Source organism: Aegilops tauschii, chromosome 5, assembly GCF_002575655.3.
Source record: "Aegilops tauschii subsp. strangulata cultivar AL8/78 chromosome 5, Aet v6.0, whole genome shotgun sequence".
NCBI lineage: Eukaryota > Viridiplantae > Streptophyta > Magnoliopsida > Poales > Poaceae > Aegilops > Aegilops tauschii.
The window spans coordinates 59,235,928-59,257,827 of NC_053039.3; the positions used below are offsets into that span (position 1 = coordinate 59,235,928).

The 21,900-nt window shown below is 48.7% G+C and overlaps 1 pseudogene; it reads right to left on the bottom strand.

The window, feature by feature from the left end:
* LOC109736291 (valine--tRNA ligase, mitochondrial 1-like) overlaps nt 1-21,900 on the bottom strand; it is a 116,901-nt pseudogene that overhangs the window by 69,176 nt on the left and 25,825 nt on the right.

The following is a 21,900-nucleotide window of genomic DNA, read 5'->3' on the forward strand; positions in this document are numbered from 1 at the left end:
CTTGGACAAGGCTCATTCAACAGTTGCTCCAGCATCGGACCTGACCCGCCGGCTCGGGGAGGGGGCCTCCCCTTGCGTCTCTGGCTATTACCCTGTGAACTGGCGTTGGCCACGAACTCTAGGCTGCCGTCGGCCTTACGCTTGCCACCTCCTTGGTTCCCCGGGTTATGCTGAGGACCCTTGCCATTGCCGTTCTTCTTTCCCTTCCCTGTCCTTTCATCATCTGAAGCGGGGTCCTTGGTACTATCAGAATCGGCGTACTTGACGAGAGCCGCCATCAGCGTCCCCATGTCATTGCAGTCGCGCTTAAGCCGCCCGAGTTTCATCTTCAGGGGCAGAAAACGACAATTTTGCTCCAACATTAAGACTGCAGAGCCGGCATCCATCTTATCCGATGAGTGTATGATCTCTTTGACCCGGCGAACCCAATGTGTCGTAGACTCACCCTCCTGTTGCTTACAGTTAGTCAAATCCACTATTGACATAGACTGTCTACAGGTGTCTTTGAAGTTTTGTATGAACCGGGCCTTCAGCTCAGCCCAAGATCCGATGGAATTCGGCGGTAGCCCTTTCAACCAAGTGCGGGCAGTCCCATCTAGCATCATGGTGAAGTACTTGGCCATCGCCGCCTCACTCACCTCCAGCAGTTCCATGGCCATCTCGTAACTTTCGATCCAGGCTGCGGGTTGTAGGTCAGCCGTGTAATTAGGCACCTTCCTAGGGCCTTTGAAGTCCTTGGGTAGACGCTCATTGCGGAGAGCTGGCACTAAACAAGGGACACCTCCAGTCCTGGTAGGGATACCCACGTTGACGGAAGTCGTCGGATAAGCCGGGGGAGTCTGGTAAGCCGTCAACTGAGGCACCTGCTCCGCCTCTTGCCGCGCTCTGTCTTGGTCTACTGCGTGAAAGGCTCCGTTATGAGCTGGGCCATGGCCAGGGGGCGGGTCATGGCGTCGGACATTACTTGAGCCGGTCGCCGAGGCCATGTGTCTGCTGTAACTCGGGCTCCGGCCTGGATGAGGGGTCGAGTGGATCCTGTCTCGGCTGTAAGAGTACGCCTCTTGCTGCGCCAGCGCTATCTGAAGGAGCTCCCTGACCCGGCGGATTTCAATAGCCGTCGGAGAGTCGCCGTCAATTGGGACGGCCGCCAGTCGTGCTGCTGCGGCGACCATGTTCTCCAGCGGGTTAGCATAATGACCCGGCAGTATCGGCACATACTGAGGCGGGGCAGGGCTCACCCGGGGAGGCCCCATCACTTGTGGCTGAACAGGGGTCCCAGACCCGGGCACTATGATCCCTGGTGGGTTACTAGACCCTGCACCTGGCGTGTTGAAGAGGTTTCGAGGATCGTAGACCGGAGGGAGTCGAGATTGGGCCTTTTGATGCCTCCTTCTCATGACCTCATTGGACGCGTTCTGATCCATCGTGAGCCGGAAGGACTGCGCCTGAATCAACTGAGTTTGGGCATCGAGAGCCGCCCTCTCCGCAGCCATCCTGATCCCTTCCGCTGCCAGATCCTCCTTGGCTTTCACTAGATCTAACTTCAACTGCGCCACCTCCGCGTCATGCTGAGCTTGATCCGCCGGGTCAACCGCGGCGGTCAACAGGGCCGTCATCTTGTCCGTGAGATCCATCAGCACCTGAGCCGGCGAGGGCACCAGGTTTCCCGCCCCAGCAGCAGGGTTCTGAACAGGCTGCGCACCGGCCATGAAGATTCCAACCCGGCTCGGCGGCTCAAACGGGTCCGGAATACTGTCACCATCGGAACAACCCATTAGCCTGCCATCTTGAAGCTGATACAACGAGTTCGACTCATCTGTGGATGATTCGCCGTGAGAGCCGGCGGCCGTCTCATCACCAGATCCAGATCCACCAGAGAGCCCTCCATGGATACATCCCACAAAAGCATGCTTCAAGGCAGGCAGGGCCCGGACGGGTCATGCGCGCTGAGCCATCTCGATGAGATCGGCGCAGAGATCCGGCTCAGGGCCCGGCTCACCAATCTTGCCAATGAAAACATGAATTCCGCCGAAGGGGACCCGGTATCCGTACTCAATTGAGCCGGCGTCGGGACCCCAGCTTGCATCGTCGATGTAGAGCTTGCCGCGACGACTCCTGGTCATCCGGCCCACAGCGTATCCCTTGAGCCCTTCGAAGCTGCCCTTCAAGAACTCAAATCCACCATGCGCTAGCCCGACGGTGGGCGCCAACTGTCCTGGAATTGTCACGGCAGATGTCCTCAAGCTAGGACTTAGTCGTGGAGCCATCGCTGCTAGGAAGCTTGAAGGGGTTAAACGGGGCAAGGAACACGAGAGTTTATACTGGTTCGGCCCCTTACGGTGAAGGTAAAAGCCTACGTCCAGTTGAGGTGGTATTGATTAGGGTTTCGATGACCAGGGAGCTTAACTGCTATGCCTGGCTCTCGACGAGATCTTTCTTGTCCCTAAACCGCTGCCGGGTCGTCCCTTTATATAGAGAGGTTGACGCCCAGCAGCTTCTGAGAGTCCCGGCAGGCTCATAAGAGTGTCCGGCTCGGACTCTCGACTATTCTTGCCTTATACTACAAGTTCTACCATAATGACGGTTGTAACTATGGGCCTTAAGCCATCTCCGGGTCTTAAGCCCATCTTTGGCCCACCGTCTTCAAGCTTGGCGTCGGGCTTCAGGTGACGTCCCTTATGTGTAACCCGGCCCCACCGGGCGGGTGACTCTAAGGTTTATATCCTCAACACTAGGTCTCATTATGATCATGAGTGAATCGCCGGTTCGGCCGGCTCTTTGTGTCTAGCCCTAAAGATTGTTTCTTGCTCTCATCCCTCTTTGGGGTGCCCTGCCCCTCCTTATATAAGTTGAAGGGGTGGGTTACATGTGGAGTCCTATTAGGATTAGGACTAGTCTATTACAAGTGGAATCCTAGTCTGCTCCCTTAAGGGAAAACTCCTTATGCCTTTCCTCGTAAACCGGCCCACCATAACATGGGCCTAATCTTCTATATGACCCGCCGTTAGGGCCATCCATGAGTCGCCAGGCTCATGAGTTGCCACCACTGCAGGTTACCAATGAAAACGCCAAGCCCGGCCGGGTCATACTTCCAGCCGGGTCATACCGCGGGGTATATCCCCGACAACATTCAGATTAACCTCGATATATAGTGATGTTAGGGGGGAGGGGGGCAGGGCCCTTACTGCCCCCTGTCTTCGCCATTGTGCACGCGTCTAAGAGATGAAGCGGAAGGCATGGATGATGAGAGGGGGATGTTGGATATATAATTAATGTGGGTGTATTAGCTATATATGTTAATCCTATATAGAGAGGTATAGATTGATCGATGTGGACGTGGGAAAGAGGGTGAGCCCTCACTGGATATATCGATTGATCGGTTTGTGTGGAAAACTATGAAAGACCTAGCTATATACACACATACATAAAGGAACATCGATCATTGCGCATGCACGCGTGAGAGATAAAGAATGTCCGATATGATGGAGAGGGGGATGTGTGTGGGTGTGTGCCTTCATGGGAGACCGACCTGAAGAAAAACATTGTATGTGTGCGATGTATAATGCCGACTGGTAGTGTGTGTGCATGCATGCACGAGAGAAAGTTAGTGGTACAATTATAAAGAAAAGACTACTGTGTGGGTGTAAAAGAATAGGTGAGGTCATAATCAATGTAAAGTTGAATTCAAATATTTGAATAAGAGATCCTGATGTTTGAAACCCATGCATGCATGAATATAACAGAGATCTGCGCGGTGTGGTTTGGAAACGAGCATGTTGTAATGTATACACATTGAACAAGGTCAGACTGATTTGAATTTGAGATACCGATGGCAGACATCATTTGGCCACGTCGCATCCGTGCATGGACACACTATTCTAATTGGAGATGATGGGCGGCTTTCGCATCACATATCTATATCTATACCCCTATATATATATATATTTTTTATATTTTATTTTTTTTATATTGTTTGCGGGTAACTTTAACTTTGAAAGATGGTCGTTGGATGAGGCGAATCCGATGGTCCAAAGATGGCAAATTTGAGCACTACTGGCCGTTGGATATCATCTAGATTCCACCAGATTTCGCCACATGTATAATCTAGAAGACTCCATGGTTGAACTTAAGCATAATGCACAAACATCAAAACATAAGCACTTCTTATTTGTTCTAGAATCTTCCGTATCAGAATTGCCCAAATGTTTTTCTACATGATTTGCCATTATTTGTTTTTACTTTATGTCTTACGACGCACAATTCCATGAATCTTAAAATAGATTAGCTTTCTTACAAAAACTAGATGATTTTGAATGAAATGAACTATAAGAATTAAACGAACATCTACATCATGCATATATGACTCAAAGCTTGCATGCTATAATGTGGTATTTATTCATAATTTGGTTGCCAAATCTCATGCGTGCAATGCACGTGTACCTTACTCTAGTCTAAATGGTGTTTGTGTGTGTGTTGTGCGTGTTGAGGTGGAAATTGTCTTTTTTTTTGGTACACGTTAAGCTTGTTCTTCCGAAATTTCAAGCCGCGCCTTGTTATGCCGAAAATTCAAGCTAGCGTCTCTGTCTATCGTGCTGCGAAACTCCCGCCTCTTCAACCCGCGCCTTGTTAGCCCGAAATATTTAAGATATATCTTGGTCTCGTTGTGCTCCGCCAACTCCCTCCATCTCAACCCGTGCCTTGCTATTCCGAAATTACAACGCGCGCGAAAACTCCCACCTCCTGTGAAATCCCGACACGTGAAATGCCTGTGGTACCCCTGAACCGAAAGAACCGCCTCAAATCGGTGGGGGTACTTTCCTAACTTACCCCATATTTCGGACAAGCGTGTCTCTAAGCCATGGTTCCCCACTGCCATCCCATCCGCCCACCCATTCATACACCGAGGCTGCGAAAACCCACGACGAAACCCCACACCCTGCTCCGTCCGCCACCCAGCCGGAGCCTCTTCCCCGACGACGTCGTCCACAGCAACACCTCGACGTCCCTCATCCACCGTACCGGATGAGGATCCGTCGTCGATCTCATCGTCCCGCCGGTTCAGCCACCCCGTCCTCCACCTCCAAGGAGCTACCCCGACGTTCCCCTCGTCTTTCACGCCATCTCCATTCCCACACTGCCATCTTTACCTGCACCACCGGAAGAGCATCATCATCACCGTTTCCTCGGATGAAGCTGCGGCCTAATCGGCGCCACCGAAGAGGTTGTACACTAATCGCCGCATTTTCTTCTTGATTCGATCTCACGGTGCTGTCGGCGCTCGGTCCCGAGCTGACACGGCGCGGCTCCATCCACGGCGGAGTCGCCGGCCACTTCCTCCACAGCGTCACTCCCTCGGCGGCGACGTCCACATCAGTAGGAGCTGCTGCTGCTTTAGCTCTCGCTCGCGCTGCTGCTCTGCTCTTGCTCTCGGTCCCCTGCCTGGTCTGCTCTTGCTCGCGCTGCTGCTCTCGCTCTTGCTCTTGCTTGCGATGCTGCTCCGATTTAGCTACACTTCAATCGACTGAATCGACTTTTGGGTCAGTCGATTTTCAGGGGGTGGGGGGGCTCGCCGGGGTGAAGGAAGAACCAGCCGCAGCGGGGAGGGGGGCTCACCGAAGAGGTACCCCACTATCTATCTTAGGGTTCAGGATGGGGCGGTGGTCGCCGGCGGTGGCCGGGCGTTGGCGGGGCGGTGGCGTGGGGATCGCCGGAGAAAAAGCTCGGCACGGGGGGGCCTAGAGGGATGGCCGGGGCGGCGGCGGACCGGTGGTGGGGAGTGTTTTTTGGGCGGGCGGGGTGGCGCACTGCCAGCCACGGGCGGCGGGGGGCTGCTGTTTGGCCAGTGGTGGCTGGCGGCTCAGGGGGGTGGAGGTTGAAGATGAACCACAGGCCCTTGATTTCGTATCCAACGGCTGCAAAATCGACTGACCAGAGATGAAAAAGTCAGTCGACCGACGTGTAGCCTCACCTTGCTACTGCGTTCAGTTTCGACAGCAAAATTCAGTTTCGGCAGCAAAATTCAGTTTCAATAGTTAAGTTCAGTTTCGACAGTTAAGTTCAGTTTCGACAGTTAAGTTCAGAGATGAGCGGCTGATGTATTTTACATCTAGCACTTTGTGGTTATGTATTTTACATCATGTATTGGAGATGCTATTAGAATTCCACTCAGGTTAACGTCGTTCGTTGTCTCTCTTGTCCTGCTTCAGCCTCGGCGTCGTACAACTCACCGGAGCTGCTCCAACGACGAAACCATCCATCACAGCGGAGCAGTACCTCGGGCTCCATCTCCAGACGCCTAAGATCTTCTTCCCCTCCTCTGACAGCCAAGTCAGCCGGAGCATCCTCACCGGCCAACCCAATCACTCTGAGATCGACATGGCTTTGCCAAAGAGGTTGTACACTCGTTGCATCTCTTTTTTACTCTACATGTTATATATATTGTCCACTAAGCACTCGTAGTAACAGGAAATACTATTATTTTATCCTACTATATGACAAGCAGTGAGGTACCAGGCAACTTAGCTATCCGTGATGGACTCTCTTGAAAGCCATCATTATTTATCTCTGTGCATTTGTCGATGGGCCTGGGAGTTGAGCTAGTATGGCAGTGGCCTGGGTCCAAAGTAATAGAAGTAGCACAAAAACATTTTTTTAGTGTAGGATTTTCCTTGCTCAAGCCTGCCTACTAGAATCGCCAGTGCTTGAAAGGAAAAGTGAATGAAAAACATCGGAATTGGAAAGTTTCCTATGGTACTACTTTTCATGAATTTGGTGCAAAGGAATGGAGCAAAGGAAAAATGTAGGATTTGTTCCTTTAGTGTCTCCTTGAAAGAAAAACCGTAGGAATTCTAATTTCCACTTCTCCTCCTTTTCATATTCCTATTCATCAATCACAAGACTAAGAGATAGTAGCATAATAGCATTATAACCGTACATTTTCTTGTGGTTTGACTTAATCTCACCATGCTTTTTTGCATCCTGTGATCTTCCAATTGTTGTGAATCAAACACCCAGATTGGCAGAAATCATGTGTTTTTAAATTCTCTGTTTTGCACATGCATTCCTATCCTATTCCTGTCTATTTCCTATCCCTGCATTGTTAGAATCCTCAAATTCAAACAAGCCCTTACTCAATTACTTCTCCTACAGATATGTGTCAAAGAAAACCTTGTGTGGTTTGTCCTGCTCCTACGGTGCTGTGTTCCACCCCGGCTCAGCTGCTCCAACGACGGAAGGGTTCACCACAGCAGGGATCCGCTCTCCAGACTGTCTTTCGCCCCCTCAGATCTTCTTCCCTACCGCCGGCAGCCACGGCAACTGCATTACCATCATCAACTGAGCAGGTGACCTTGAGGACTACACGGGTCCGCAAGAGAGGTCGCACTCTTCCGTGTCTGCTTACGTTATGCATCGCTTAATATGATGACATGCTACATTATCGTCATGTTCACCTATTAGACTCTGAGTCAGGTCCAAACTAATGCTGAAACTTGAGTTTTTAAATGGTTGTGGGGTACATATTGGGGCAGCAATCAGTACTATCTGTCTACTATCTGGTTAATCTCCGGTGTCTACTATGAGTTTCATGTTGGGTGCAAACAAACATTAAAGGAGCCATTATCTGTATTTTTTAACTAAAGCTAGTATCTGCCTGCTATCATTGGTTTTGGGTCTATCCACAGTTTGCTACCATCACTCTGGATTTGTGCATGCACTCCTTACATAATCTCACTATGTTTTATTCCTATGCATGCCAGTTATTGTACACAATAGAACTGATCATGTAGAGCAAAAGAGACGAGCCTTGCGTGGCAATAAAATTCCATGCAGACGCCGTTCCATGGTGGGCGCAAAGGCAGCCCCCCCTCCACCCATTTCGGATCGTAATCAAGAGGAAGATAACTGTTCTGAGGGGGATTCAGAAGGAGAAGACCACTCCTATTTACCCCATGAGGTCTTCGCTCTAACTTGGCATGCTGATGTTGGTAATATCATGCATATGGTGCCTTGCATTGCTTACTGTATACATTAAAGATGTCATCTGCTTAGTTTAGACATGCTTTGTGTCAATGCCATCTGTTTAGTTTCTTTATCGTATATGTGAATCATGCAATGCCATCTTGTCTAGCCAGGCATCATATATGTGAATTTTGCAATGCCACTTTGGTTAGCCAGTCATCTTATATGTGAATTATATCATGCCATCATTTTTTTATTACGTGTTAAATTTGTCAACAATTTTAGTACATTCAATTACTCTTCCTGTGCATCAGCCATTCGTCACGGTCATGGAAAAATCTGGAGTGGAAACAAGGTCTTCAGAGCAGACAATGCTATCTGACGAAGCGCATGTCTTGCTGGTTACCGATAGCTCCTCGGAGGAGGATGTAGAGACAGATGACCAGTCATATCCCCCCCCCCCCCCGAGGTGCATGCCCTAGCTTGGCAGGGTTATGTTGCTCATATTGTGCGTATGGTATCTTTCATTGCTATGTCATTTGCTTAGTTTAGACATGCTTTGTGTGAATGCCACCTGTTTTGTGTCTAATTACCATATATGTGAATTATGCAATGCCATCTTGTTGCAAGACATTATATATGTGAATTATGCAATGTTATCTTGTTGCAAGGCACTATGTATGTGAATTATGCAATGCCATGCTGTTTAGGCAAGCGCCATATATGTGAATTATATCATGCCGTCCTTTTTTTGTATTTCTCATTGCTTTTGTTGACAATGTTTGTATATTCAATTGCTCTTCCTGTGCATCAGCCATTTGAATTGGTGATGGAGAAATCTGGAGTGAAAACAAGGTCTTCAGAGCAGACAATGCTACCTGCTGAAGCAGATATCTTGCTGGTTACAGATAGCTCTTCAGAGGAGGATTCAGAGGCAGATGACCAGTCCTATTATCCCCTTGAGGTGTATGCTCAAACTTGGCAGGGTTATATTACTCATATAATGCATATGTTGTATTGCAATGCTTAGTTTTTACATCATATACACAATATTGAATGCCATCTCCTTAGTTGACACATCATATATGCGATTGCCCTCTACTCACTTCCTTAGTATATAAATCATATATTTGAATTATGTCATGCCATGATGTTTACATAGACAGCATGTATCTGAATTATGGCATGCCAACCCATTTTCTAAAGACATAATATAGTTATATCATCTCATCCTGTTTACATAGTCATCATATTTTAAATTATGTCATTCTATCCGTGAATTATATCATGCCATCATGTTTCCATCGACGGCATGTTTGTGATTTATGGCATGCCAACCACTTTAATAGACACATCGTATAGTTATATCATGTCATCATGTTTACATAGTCATCATATTTTGAAGTATGTCATTCTATCCTGTTTAGTTAGCCATCATACATGTGAAATTGTGTCATGCTATCCTGTTTAATTAGCCATCATATATGTGAAATTATGTCCTGCTATTCGGTTTGCTTAGACAACATAAATGTGAATTATTTCATGCCCTGTTTTCTTCCCTACTATCCATTGCACATGTCTATCTTACAATGTCTGTAAATTCAATTACTTTTCTTGTTTATCAGCCATTTCAATTTGAGGGAGTGATGGCAGTATCTGTGGGAGTAAAAACACGGTCTTTAGAAAAGATCGTGCTACCTGTCGATGCAGATAGAACCACGGTTGTACTTGCCCAAGAACCAGCCCCACCACACATAACCCACACTCATGCCGATTGTACCCCTACCCAGTTGGACAGAGAACCAGCTACACCCCTTCTAACCCCAACCCCAGCAGATAGACACCCAGTTCCCATTGACACAGCACCGTCTCCACCACAGAGCACCCAAACACGAGCAGTTAGTAAGGCAACTGCAGTGCCCAAATCATGAGGACCACCACTCCGAACCCGAAGTCAACGCTTAAAGCAGAAGAAGAATTGTTCTCAGGTCAGGTTCTGTAGCTATGGTTCATACTCCTTTGCTCTTTCATCACTGTATTTACTGATACCAACTAATTTCAAATTTGAAGGATGCAATTGAAACTCCAATGGCGCAACAGGTATGTTTTAAACCTGTTTTTTCAACGTGTTTGGCTGTTTGCTGTTGTAACTTGCTCTATGTTGATTTCAGTTTCAATTGAATAAACAGTTATGTTCTCATGCCATGCACATTAGAAGTGTTGTTATTGTTGTGTAGTTTCCCACACTTATATTCTGTCTATGCTGCTTTGTCTTAAGTAGATATGATTCGAACTGTATCTATCTTGATTTGGCAACATAAACTAGAATGATATAGACCATATAGTGACCATACTACATAGATATATGTTTGTTTCATGCTGTTATCCTGTCCACCTTACTACTGAACTGGTTTACCAAAATGAGTTTCATATACTACATTGTAAACCTGAGATGTGTTTGTTTGTTTCTCTTTTAGAACGCAGATAAAATATTGGAGAAGAGTACCCTGTTATGCAATGGTAAAGGAAGTAAGGCAGATAAGGTTCAAGATAGTGAGACATCCCTGTTGGTCTCCAAGAAAACTGATAAAAACTATATTGAAGACACTGAGACAACCCCAAAGTCCTGTCTTGATGTAGTGTTCGAGTTACTGGCTACCACTGCTGGCACCAGCTCTTCGAACTCGTTGCCTGAATCAGTTCGGCTTCTTGAGTCTCAACTTCAAGTTGAAAGACATCGATCAGATGTTATGCGACAGGAAGCTGAAGGACTGAGGAAGTCCCTGCAGAATTCAGATGCATACTTTCTGGTGCAACAGCAAGCGCTGGAGCACTTAAGCGCCAAACAAGAGAAAGTTAATAAGCTTGCTAAGCATCTTGCCGGCATTATGGGTACCCAGGATATTGTTTCTTGAGCTCTTCTGAAGTGGTTTCAGTTCTGGACTTGTTTTGCTGCGGCGTTTATATGCTGATGTGTTCCCCATATTTGCACTGGTGGCGAACTTTGATGCCCAGTGGATGTAATATGTGTAATAGCCGTGATAGCCTAGTGTAAGTTGTTTGCTTATTTATTTCCTTGTTGTCTTATTTATTTGTTTGCTTGTAGTCAGTGCAGTTCTTTTTCTGCGGTTTGCTAGTGGCTGCAATAACCTATTTTTTTAAACTAGGCCACAATAACCATGGGCTAATATTTACTGTAGTGACACTGGGCCTCCTACGGGCCGTAGAAACAGTGGGCCTTCTACGGGCCCGTAGAAACAGTGGGCCTTCTACGGGCCGTAGAAACAGTGGGCCTTCTACGGGCCGTAAAAACAGTGGGCCTTCTACTGGCCGTAGAAAAAATGGGCCTTCTACGGGTCGTATCATCAATGGGCCTTATACAGGCCGTATGATCGATTGGCCAAACATGGGCCAAACAGACCGCATTCTGGCCGTAAACGGGCTAGAGTTGGAATCGTCCGTTCATGGGCCGACCATAACGGGCCATCGTTAATAGGTCGTATTTGATGACGCTATGAAAACGGCCCAACGTATTAACGGACCACAAACGGGCCGACTGTAACCACGGGCTGAATTTGGCCCACAAGCAGAAAATGACAGTAACGGGCCATAAGTAAACGAATGCTGGAAAATAGCCCAAGAATAAATGGGCTCTGAGATGGCTGAAAGATAACATGGGCTGGAAACGGCCCAAAGGAATAACGGGCCGTTAATGGGTATAAAGATATACACTGTTCTTTACGGGCCAGTTTCACCACGGGCCATTAATGGGTGTAAAGTGATACACTGTTCATTACGGGCCAGTTTCACCACGGGCCGTTAATAGGCCAAGAGTTACATAGGGCCTCATATGGGCCGAAAGACGTCATGGGCCATACATGGGCCAGAAGTGAAAACGGGCTAGAATCATATTGGATGGCCCAGATGACGCTACTGGGCCTAATTCGAATAGGGTGTAACGGGCCTTGGGTTAGCGGACTGTAAATGGGCTATATGCGAACAGGCCGTTAACAAGCTTTCCATGGGCCGGTCCGCCACCTTTTGACCAAGTCAAACGGGCCGACCTTTTCACAGGAATGGGCCTCTGTTGGGCCGTGCCACGTGTCGACGTATCATAGGCGCCTTCTGTCCAATGAGTGGATGACATCTGTCCCAGCGATGAGCCGACACATGTTTCCTCCAGCCAATGATGATTTTACACGTGGAAAATCCCCATTGGTCGGGGCTATTAATGGGTTATCGGATACAAAACCCGACCCGATAGCTTAACGGCATTCCGTTACGGTGGATGCCATGTGTCGGTCACCCTTGACAAAAGCACTTCTGTGACGCGCGATTTACCGTCATGGAAGTGGACACTTCCGTGATGATAATTTTGGTAATGTCATGGAACACTTCTACGACAGCACAGGTATGACTATCTTGATTTTGTCATAAATTTGTCATGGATGTACATGCATGACAAAAAATGCAACCTACTGTGACAAACACGTATCATCACGGAAGTGTATTTTTTGTGTAGTGCTCGAGGGCTCGAATACATAGCTCAAAAACACAAGAGTTAGTGACGGCAACAATATCTGAGTACAGACATGAGTTAGACAAGTTTTCCTTAAGAAGGCTAGCACAAAAGCAACAACGATCGAAAAGGCAATGCCTCCTGCCTGGGAGCCTCCTAACTACTCCTGATCGTCGGCGGTCTCCACGTAGTAGTAGGCACCCTCGGGGTTGTAGTAGTCGTCGGTGGTGTCGTCTGGATCATGGGCTCCACCATCTGGTTGCGACATCCGAGAAGAATAGGGAAAGGGGGAAAAGGGGGAGCAAAGCAACAGTGAGTACTCATCCAAAGTACTCGCAAGCAAGTATCTACACTACATATGCAACATTATCAAAGGAAGGTTGTATATGTGGACTGGGCTGCAGAAATGCCAGAATAAGAGGGGGAGAAGCTAGTCCTATCGAAGACTAGCATCTTCTGGAAACCACCATCTTGCAGCAACATGAGGGAGTAGAGTAGCATAAAGTAAAGTAGTAGTAGTGTTATCAACCTCGGCCAGAGATACTTTCTCGACTCCTTGCAAGAAAGAAATCCCAGATCCATACTATCCAATTGTCATCACAATCCAATTCTCATCACAAGTATCCAGTTCTAGTTGTATCGATCGGGATACATCTCCAAGTGTCCGTTACCGTAGGACAGGCTATCGATAGATGTTTTCTTCCCTGCAGGGGTGCACCAACTTACCCACCATTCTCGATTAACTCCGGCCGGACACACTTTCCTGGGTCATGCCCGGCCTCGGCCAAACAATACGCCGAAACCCGACCTAGGCTTAATAGAGAGGCCAGCACACCGGACTAAACCTATGCCCCCAGGGGTCATGGGCCATCGCCCCGGGAACTCCTGCATGTTGCGTGCGCGGCCGGTGAGCAGACCTAGCTACCTCCTTCAACAAGGCAGGTGCTTACGCAGTCCAACCCGGCGCGCGCCGCTCAGTCGCTGACGTCTATTAAGCTTCGGCTGATGCATACAACGCAGAACGCCCATACTATGCCCAGGTGATGGTTAGTGCTATCAAGCCAGAGGCCCCTCGGATCAAATATCCAAATCATAGTGGATTAGGAGCACGCGGTAACAAGCAGAGACTCATGAAATATGTGACCCCGTTGCCCCGTCTTGAGGACTTGCGGCAAGGGCTAGGAATGCCCGGCCACGCCTCGTAATTATCTCGCGGGCACCCTCCAGGTCAACCCGTCTCCACATCACTCACGGGTACCCCTCAGGGTCGACTCGTCTTTAGTAACATGGTTCAGTGTAAAGTCATAGTAACCATAGTAACTGTGTGTCCAAACATCAAGGGGAAAACCCGAGGAATCACCCCCGGTGGATTCCACTCGATGTAATCATCAAGGTGAACGTAAGAGGAACCACCCCCGAGGTTCACACTTGAGGGGTTGCACGACAGAGTCGTATCGGAAGTGATTAAGGCGGAATCACCCTCGATGACCATGACCGAATAGCTACACTGCAGGGTTAACATCAGAAGTGATGGAGAGGTCTCACCCTCAGCACAGTAACCTAGTAGTGTCGAGCAACTAAGGGGAAAGTGATGTGCGGTGCCGGGGCCTGGTCTTCGATCCCGTTGATCGGGTCTTCGATGATGAAGCAGGGGCAACAAGGATGAGGTGGGGGTCACTGGTGGATCACTAACCAACCTATACTAAGCAGTTTAGGATAAGCAGGTAAGGTACAATGAGCAGGTTACAAAAACAGGCTATGCATCAGAATAGGAGCAAACAATAACAGTAACAAAATCTAATGCAAGCATGAGAGAATGGAATGGGCGATATCGGGATGATCAAAGGGGGGGCTTGCCTGGTTGCTCTGGCAAGGAGGGGTCGTCGTCGACATAGTCGATCACAGGGGCGACATCGGTCTCGGGGTCTATAAGAGAGAAGAGGGGGAAGAAACAATAAATATAAAGCAAGCATAGCATCACAAAGCATAACATGGCAATATGATGTGCCGGGTGTGACCTATCGTATGGCTACACGATAAAGGTCGAGGGGGAATTCAATCGGGAATGTATTCCCGGTTCCGGACCTGTGTCAGACAGATGACCGGAGGGGGAATGTTCCATGTTCAGATAGTTAGAGGCATCTGACGGGTAAACGGACCGCGTATCCGGATTCGTTGGATTTTTCTGAGCAACTTTCATGTAGAAAACATTTTCATCCGAGGTACGGTTGATTTTCTATTAATTTTCAAATATTAAAGCATATTCTGAAATTATTTAAATTAACAGAAAAGGAATTATGACATCAGCATGACATCATTGTGATGTCAGCAGTCAACAGGATGGCTGACCAGGTCAAACTGACCAGTGGGGCCACCGGGACCCACATGTCAGCCTCTGTGGGATAACAGTGGATTAATTTGACTAACAGTAGTAGTGTTTTTTTAAGAATTGGACAGTAGGAGAGGCTCCTACTGTTTTTTTCATATATATATGGGGGGTGTTACATAGTCACAATTCATGTACAAATGGGGAGGTTGCCAACCTCCATCCCCTAGTGTGGGGTGAGCAATCAAAAAGTGAGTAAAAACGCTAGGCTAAAGAGTGTACAAATGAGGCGATGGAGGCACTAAGGGCCTCTTTGGTTCTATGCTGCAGCAAGCTAAAATCCTGGATGAACCTATTGAGCCAAGTGTCAATACTGGGCATGGTGCCTCTGAAGTGTTTATTGTTCCTTTCTTTTCATAGGCTCCAAGCAGCGGTCAAAAATATATCGAAGAAGAATAACGGTCCATCCCAGGTTTGGTGCATCCCATGAAGGAGTTGTAGTCTGCATGAATATGAGGGCCAAACAACACCGAGTTTGCTCCAACAGGCTTGGCTAAACAAACACGAGAAGATCATGTGATCAACTGTCTCCTCAACTTGCAACCCACAAAGCAGGCACGTGTGATCATCGCCAATGTTGAAATGCCTTCTTTTCAACATATTCCTAGTGTTTAGTCGATCATGAATGAGAAGCCACCCAAAGACTTTGATACGCATAATGCAGTGCGATTTCCACAAGTGCGAGAAGGTAGGATGTGCATCAGCCTCTCTGAAGCACAACTTATAATAATCTGATGCCTTGAATTCAGTTTTTCCCCACACATACGACCAAACATCATTCGGGGAGGTGGAGGGTTGCAAGTGCATGGATATTTCCTGGAGATCGTGGACTTCATCCAACGCTTGTGGAGATAAGGGCAGATAGAAATTTTCATCCAGCGTCGTGCTGCCCAAGAAATCTTCAACAGACATGTCTTCTTTGGTGGCAAAGGAGAAGGCACGGGGGTGGGTGATCTCAAGCACATTATCATTCCATAGGTCTTTCCAAAAAAGGGCCGTGGAGCCAGTAACTATCCGGACACATGAGACTCCTCTATAAATGGGCGTGAGTTTGTGTATGTCATGCCACCAGAATGAGCCCAGTGGTTCAGCTGCGTGTGGGATTTTGTTCGTGTAGTAGTTGTCCCAAAGAAGGCTTACCCAGGGGACGTCCATCCTGTTATAAAATTTGTGTAAGAATTTCAAAAGGAGCGCCTCGTTCTGGACCTTAATGTTGATCACCCCAAGACCACCGTGTTTTTTAGGCTTGCAAACCATCTCCCAGGCAGCCAAAGAGCTGCACCTGTCACCTTGTTCAGTCTTTTTAGTCCAAAGACATCTTCTTCTTATCCTGTCAAGCATCTCAATCAATTTTGGAGGGAATTTCAATGTACACATGGCATATATGAGGAGGGAAGTGACCGTGGCGTTGAGCCAGGAAAGTTTGCCTCCATAAGACATCATGGCTATCGTCAAAGTGAGGCGCCTTTCAGCAGAGCAAACCAGCGGCATAAGATCCAGAATCGTTGGTTTAGACGTGCCAAGAGGTAGGACGAGGTATGTGAAAGGCATTTGGCCCACAGAACAGCCAAGAACACGCGCCAGGTCAGTAGTCACGTCAGGAGGTGTGTTGATCGGTACCAGAGTAGACTTATGGAAATTGATTTTCAAACCGATGGACGACGCGTAATCCGTCAGAATCCCTTTGACAGTGGCAGCCTGCTGAGGAGAGGCAGGTAAGACTAAGATGGTATCATCGGCGTACTGGATAACCGGATAATCTGTCTGCCAAGCACATGGAAAGGGTAGATGGATTCGGCCTTGTCTGAACGCCTCATTAACAGTAGTAGTTAGAGGTGTGGGTCCCATTAGTCAGCGACTAATTAGTGATTAAAACTAATTAACAAATTAATTAACATTTTATTTATTTATAAAACCTGTTTAATTAGCGCGGGGCCCACATGTCAGTGGCACTGGGGGCGGCCACGTCAGTGTTGACCCAAGTCAACAGGTCAAAGGGGACCCCTGGGCCCACCAGTCAGTGGCCCAGGTGGTGCCTCGTGGACGCCATGTCGGACACCGGCCGGACACGCGCCGGAGTTGACTCCGACGAGCCAAACGCGGCGGCGCGGCTCGGGAGGGGCGCGGGTTTCGCGCACAGGGGGTCTGCGGGGTTGTGGCTGGGCGCGTTCTACGCGGCTCAGCGCCGCGCGTCCAAAGGTGGTGGCCGGAGTGGCTGGAACGGACGGGGGCGAGCGCTTCGAGCTCGCCGGCGGCGAGGTGCTTCGGGCGAGCAATGGCAACGGTGGTACGGCGCGAGATCGGGCAATCCAGAGAGCGGGGCGAGGCCTACGTGCACGCGCGAGCAAATGACCAAGAGGTCGTCAGAACGACGCCGGCGACGAGCTGCGCGGAGGCGCATTCGGTCGGAGCACGGGGTCGGCGCTACGGGGCTCGACAGAGCGCGAGGGAGGGGTGCAACGAACCCGCACAGACGTGCTGGGCACGATCCCGAGCTCATATGATCTCGACGGGCAGCAACGGCACGACCACGAACACGCCGACGGAAGCAGAGGCACGGCAACGGCGGCGAACTAGCTAGGGACAAATGCGGCCGCGGGAAGAAGGAATGGAGGGAGAGAGGAGCTCACCGAGCGGCCAAGAAAAGCCCTCAACGGATTAGTAGCTGCATGTTTCGCCGGAGACAACGAGGATCGTCGGCGACAGAGGCAGAATGGGGCGGAGAAGAACGCCCTCAGCGGGGCCTCCCAACTCCTGCTGATGGTCGGAGATGAAGGAGCGGAGAACGTCGGAGCTCGTGGAGGCGTTGTTGAAGCTCGGGGTCGACGGTCGCCGTGGTGGTGCGAGAGAACGGCGACGACAGCATCGGGCGACGTGGGGGAGAGAGGCCCACTAGTCAGTGGCCCAGGTGGTGCCTGGTGGACGCCACGTCGAACACCAGCCGGAGGCGTGCCGGAGTTGACTTCGACGAGCCAAACGCGGCGGCGCGGCTCGGGAGGGGCGCGGGTTTCGCTCACAGGGGGTCTGCGGGGTTGTGGCTGGGCGCGTTCGACGCGGCTCGGCACCGCGCGTGTTCGACGCAGTGGCTGGAACGGATGGGGGCGAGCGCTTCTAGCTCGCCGGCGGCGAGGTGCTTCGGGCGAGCAACGGCAACGGTGGTATGGCGCGAGATCGGGCAATCCAAAGAGCAGGGTGAGGCCTACGTGCACGCGCGAGCAAGATGGGCGCAAGAAAATGACCAAGAGGTCGTCGGAACGACGTCGACGACGAGCTGCGCGGAGGCGCATTCGGTCGGAGCACGGGGTCGGCGCTACGGGGCTCGACAGAGCGCGAGGGAGGGGTGCAACGAGCCCGCATGGACGTGCTGAGCACGATCCTGAGCTCATATGAGCTCGACGGGCAGCAACGGCACGACCACGAGCACGCTGACGGAAGCAGAGGCACAGCAACTGCGGCGAACTAGCTAGGGACGAATGCGGCCGCGGGAAGAAGGAATGGAGGGAGAGAGGAGCACACCGAGCGGCCAAGAAAAGCCGTCGACGGATTAGTAGCTGCAGGTTTCGTCGGAGACGACGAGGATCGTCGGCGACAGAGGCGGAAGGGGGCGGAGAAGAGCGCCCTCAGCAGGGCCTCCCAACTCCTGCTGATGGTCGGAGACGAAGGAGCGGAAAACGGCAGAGCTCGTGGAGGCGTTGTTGAAGCTCCGGGTCGACGGTCGCCGTGGTGGTGCGAGAGAACGGTGACGACAGCGTCGGGCGACGTGGGGGAGAGAGGCCCGAGGGAGAGCGGAGTGGATCTGGGAGGTGAGGAACCAAGTGGGGACGGGCGCTAGGGTTCGTCCGGGGTGGGGGCGACCTAGTAGGCGCCGGGGAGCCGCCGGATGGCCGCCCCGTGGCCATCGGCGGCCACGGACGGCGCGCGCGCGTCCACCCAGCCCCTGGTGAATAGAGGTAGGGGACGGCAGGGTTAGGTGGGCTGGGCTGCACTGTTGCGCGGCTGGGCCAAGTGCATAGTGCAGCCTGGCCTTTTCTTTTCCCTTTTTTTATTTCTTTTTTTTACAGACAGGGTTTTGTAATATTTGGGGGTGCCAAAATGATTTTTGTAAAATATGGTAACTGTCCACATAAATACAATGCAATGTTTGACACAGCCACAAAAAGTTTGGAAGAAGTCTGAAATAGATGGAATTTGCAAAAACATGGAAAAGCAATTAATTTGCTGAGTTGGTACTGTTTTAATTTGCTATAGTCCATCTTAGCTTGGAGGTGATGTTGTTTTCCTTAACAATCATTTGTTATGGAATTTTTGACAAATGATGAACATTTTGCTAGCAACTTTTGATCAACTTCAAACTTCACTTGAATTTGAATTGACTGGAATTTCAAATGGGATATTGAACAAAGGTGATTAAACACTGTTTGGAAAAATGATTAGCTTAATCACAGAGGGTTACTATAGCATGACACTAGGGGTGTTACAAATCTCCTCCACTACAAGAAATCTCGTCCCGAGATTTAAGAGGTGGAGTAAGGGAAAAGACTCGGGAAGGACGGAGCTCAACACAAGAAAGGTACGCGGGGACTATGTCAGTGAACGTGGCATAGAGGCATCTCTCGAGTTGAAATTCAAGAAAGTCATCGAGAGCAAGGTGAGGTGCAATAAGGAGCTTCAACCTGGTAGACAATCGTTTGTTGCGTAAAACAAGGGATGAAAGGGGTTCAGAGCAATAGTAATAAGTATTGCGTCTGATACCAGAATAGATCGCCTCTCGGAAGGCGGCTCGGGATTTTCATACAAGGCAAGCGGAAGGAATAACTTTAGAAACAGGGGTGTACAAGAGTCAGGTTTCGATCCTGTGGAATTGTGGGTTATGGGCCCACCATGTGGGTTAAAAGCAGGAAGGGCGCTAACATTTTGCACGGGCATGACAGCAAGGCGGGTCTGAGAATAGCCTATCAGTTATGTTGGCAACAACGTTGGTACCAAGGGCGAGGGACGAAGAGAACCATTTTCCTGCTCGTTGAACGAGGCGGACCAATAGGCAAGGTTCACGTCCATCGGTGGTTACCGGAATCTCATCAACAATAGTTACAGGGTCTCACTGACAAGGTTGTACATCGGGGTGTTTTATAAGCAGGGAATTATTTCTGCTTATATCATATAGATCACAAAAAGTTAAACAACCTAATGGAAAGGAAAAAGAAATTATCAGATTAATCAGACCAATGGAAAGGAAAATGTGTTTACACACAAGAATTGGGAGTATATCCTTCCCAAGGGGAAGCGGAGCAGGATATACATGATATGACAACAAGTTCAAAAGCATTTAGATAAAGGGGGCGAGGGAAGAATCATGATATTACCCATACAACGGTGTTTGGATAATAGATCAAGAAACATTCGACAATGTGCTTCCAATGTTCTTGTTGATAGTTGGAATACCTCAGGCATGCTTCGAGGTAGCATTAACATGGTGTTCCAAGTAGGGGTTGGAGTAGAAGATCACAAGAAATACTCAAGGAACAATTGCAACAATAGCAAGGAGTCCAAGGTATAATCCAAGACATGATCAAACATGTGTTGGAAAGAATACAAGGGGGTTGTCGATGATAACTCAAATCATCGAAGGTCAAGGATGGTATCTCTCACCATGAATTCAATTGTCATCTCAACAGAAGTCAAAATCTTGATGCAGATCACGACACATTTGTCGAGAGGCTCTATGAAGATGCCACCGAGGAGCGACGACATCAAGCAACAGGAAGGATGAAGCGAAAGGCTATTGGAACCACGGATACGACACAAACTCGAAATCAAGCTTGTTGTTCAAGGCAGAATGATATGACGTGGAAGATCGACGTATGTTTAGCTCATCGCCGAAAATTGTGCTCCAGGAAGAAGAACCAGGTAGCACAGTTAAAATTTGGCACCATAATGATATAGCCGATCAGGCTAGGAATGACTTGAAGGATTATTAAACTCGTAAGCAACGAAAATTACTTAGAATTATTGAATCGGAGTGCGGAATCGATTCACTTATCGGTGTTCTCGGTTGACAAACAACCCAGAACCCATGAAGTGACAAAGACAGGGTAAGGTAGTACTCCATCATAAGTTCATAAGATGTAGTGCAATGGCATGATATCCTTGAGATACCAGGGGTAATACTCGAAGGTAGATCATAATAGAGGTTGGGTAGGCGTATTGACCTGCAGAAGACAAGTGATTTAACCTGTCCGAGAAATGGAATCAAAGGGGAGCACTCATGGTCAGAACCACGGTTGTAAAGGACCAAACATAATTACGAGATGAACTTATAACAAGGGGATTATTATTATCACAAGAAACTTCCATGATAAGTTCCACATCGGGTCCATGGGCATGAACACAAAGTTCAAGGTCGACTCCCACTTCTTCAATGTATAACCTTCCATTCACTTCTTGTTTTCGATGAAGTCGTAGTGTTGAAATTATATCTGGCAAAACACCAGAAGAGTATGACTCGTGAAAACTCTCGGGTTCACACGGATTAGGGAAGGCATAGGTTCAACCCATAGGGGCATGTTAAGAACATATTCCACAAACCTCAGGAGTAATATAACACAAGCTTGAAGGCAGAGCATGGTTGAGAAGGTAGAGGATACAATTTACCAAAGGCATTATGTATCCGAGGAAAGGCTCAAAAGGTTATTGAATATGAAGGACGTTGTCGGATAAAATCCAACAAAGGATCTGGCGGTCCACATAGGATCTGATGTGAGTATCGGTACTCAACCAGAAGAAGAAAGAATGCAAAGGCTTCGGATTATAGAAACATCTGAATAATTTGATGCTTAAATGCAAAGAAATCATGATTTCAAAAATAGAAGATCAGAAGCAGATGCTCTAATCAAAAGATAAGTAAGTTGAATAGCCTTAGGGATACAATCGACAGCAATTTGATTGGTCAAAAAAACAGCTCTTGGTCAAATGACGTCCAAGCCGGAAGGATGAATTCTATGATCCGACTAAGGATTGCGAGCATCCGCAACATATT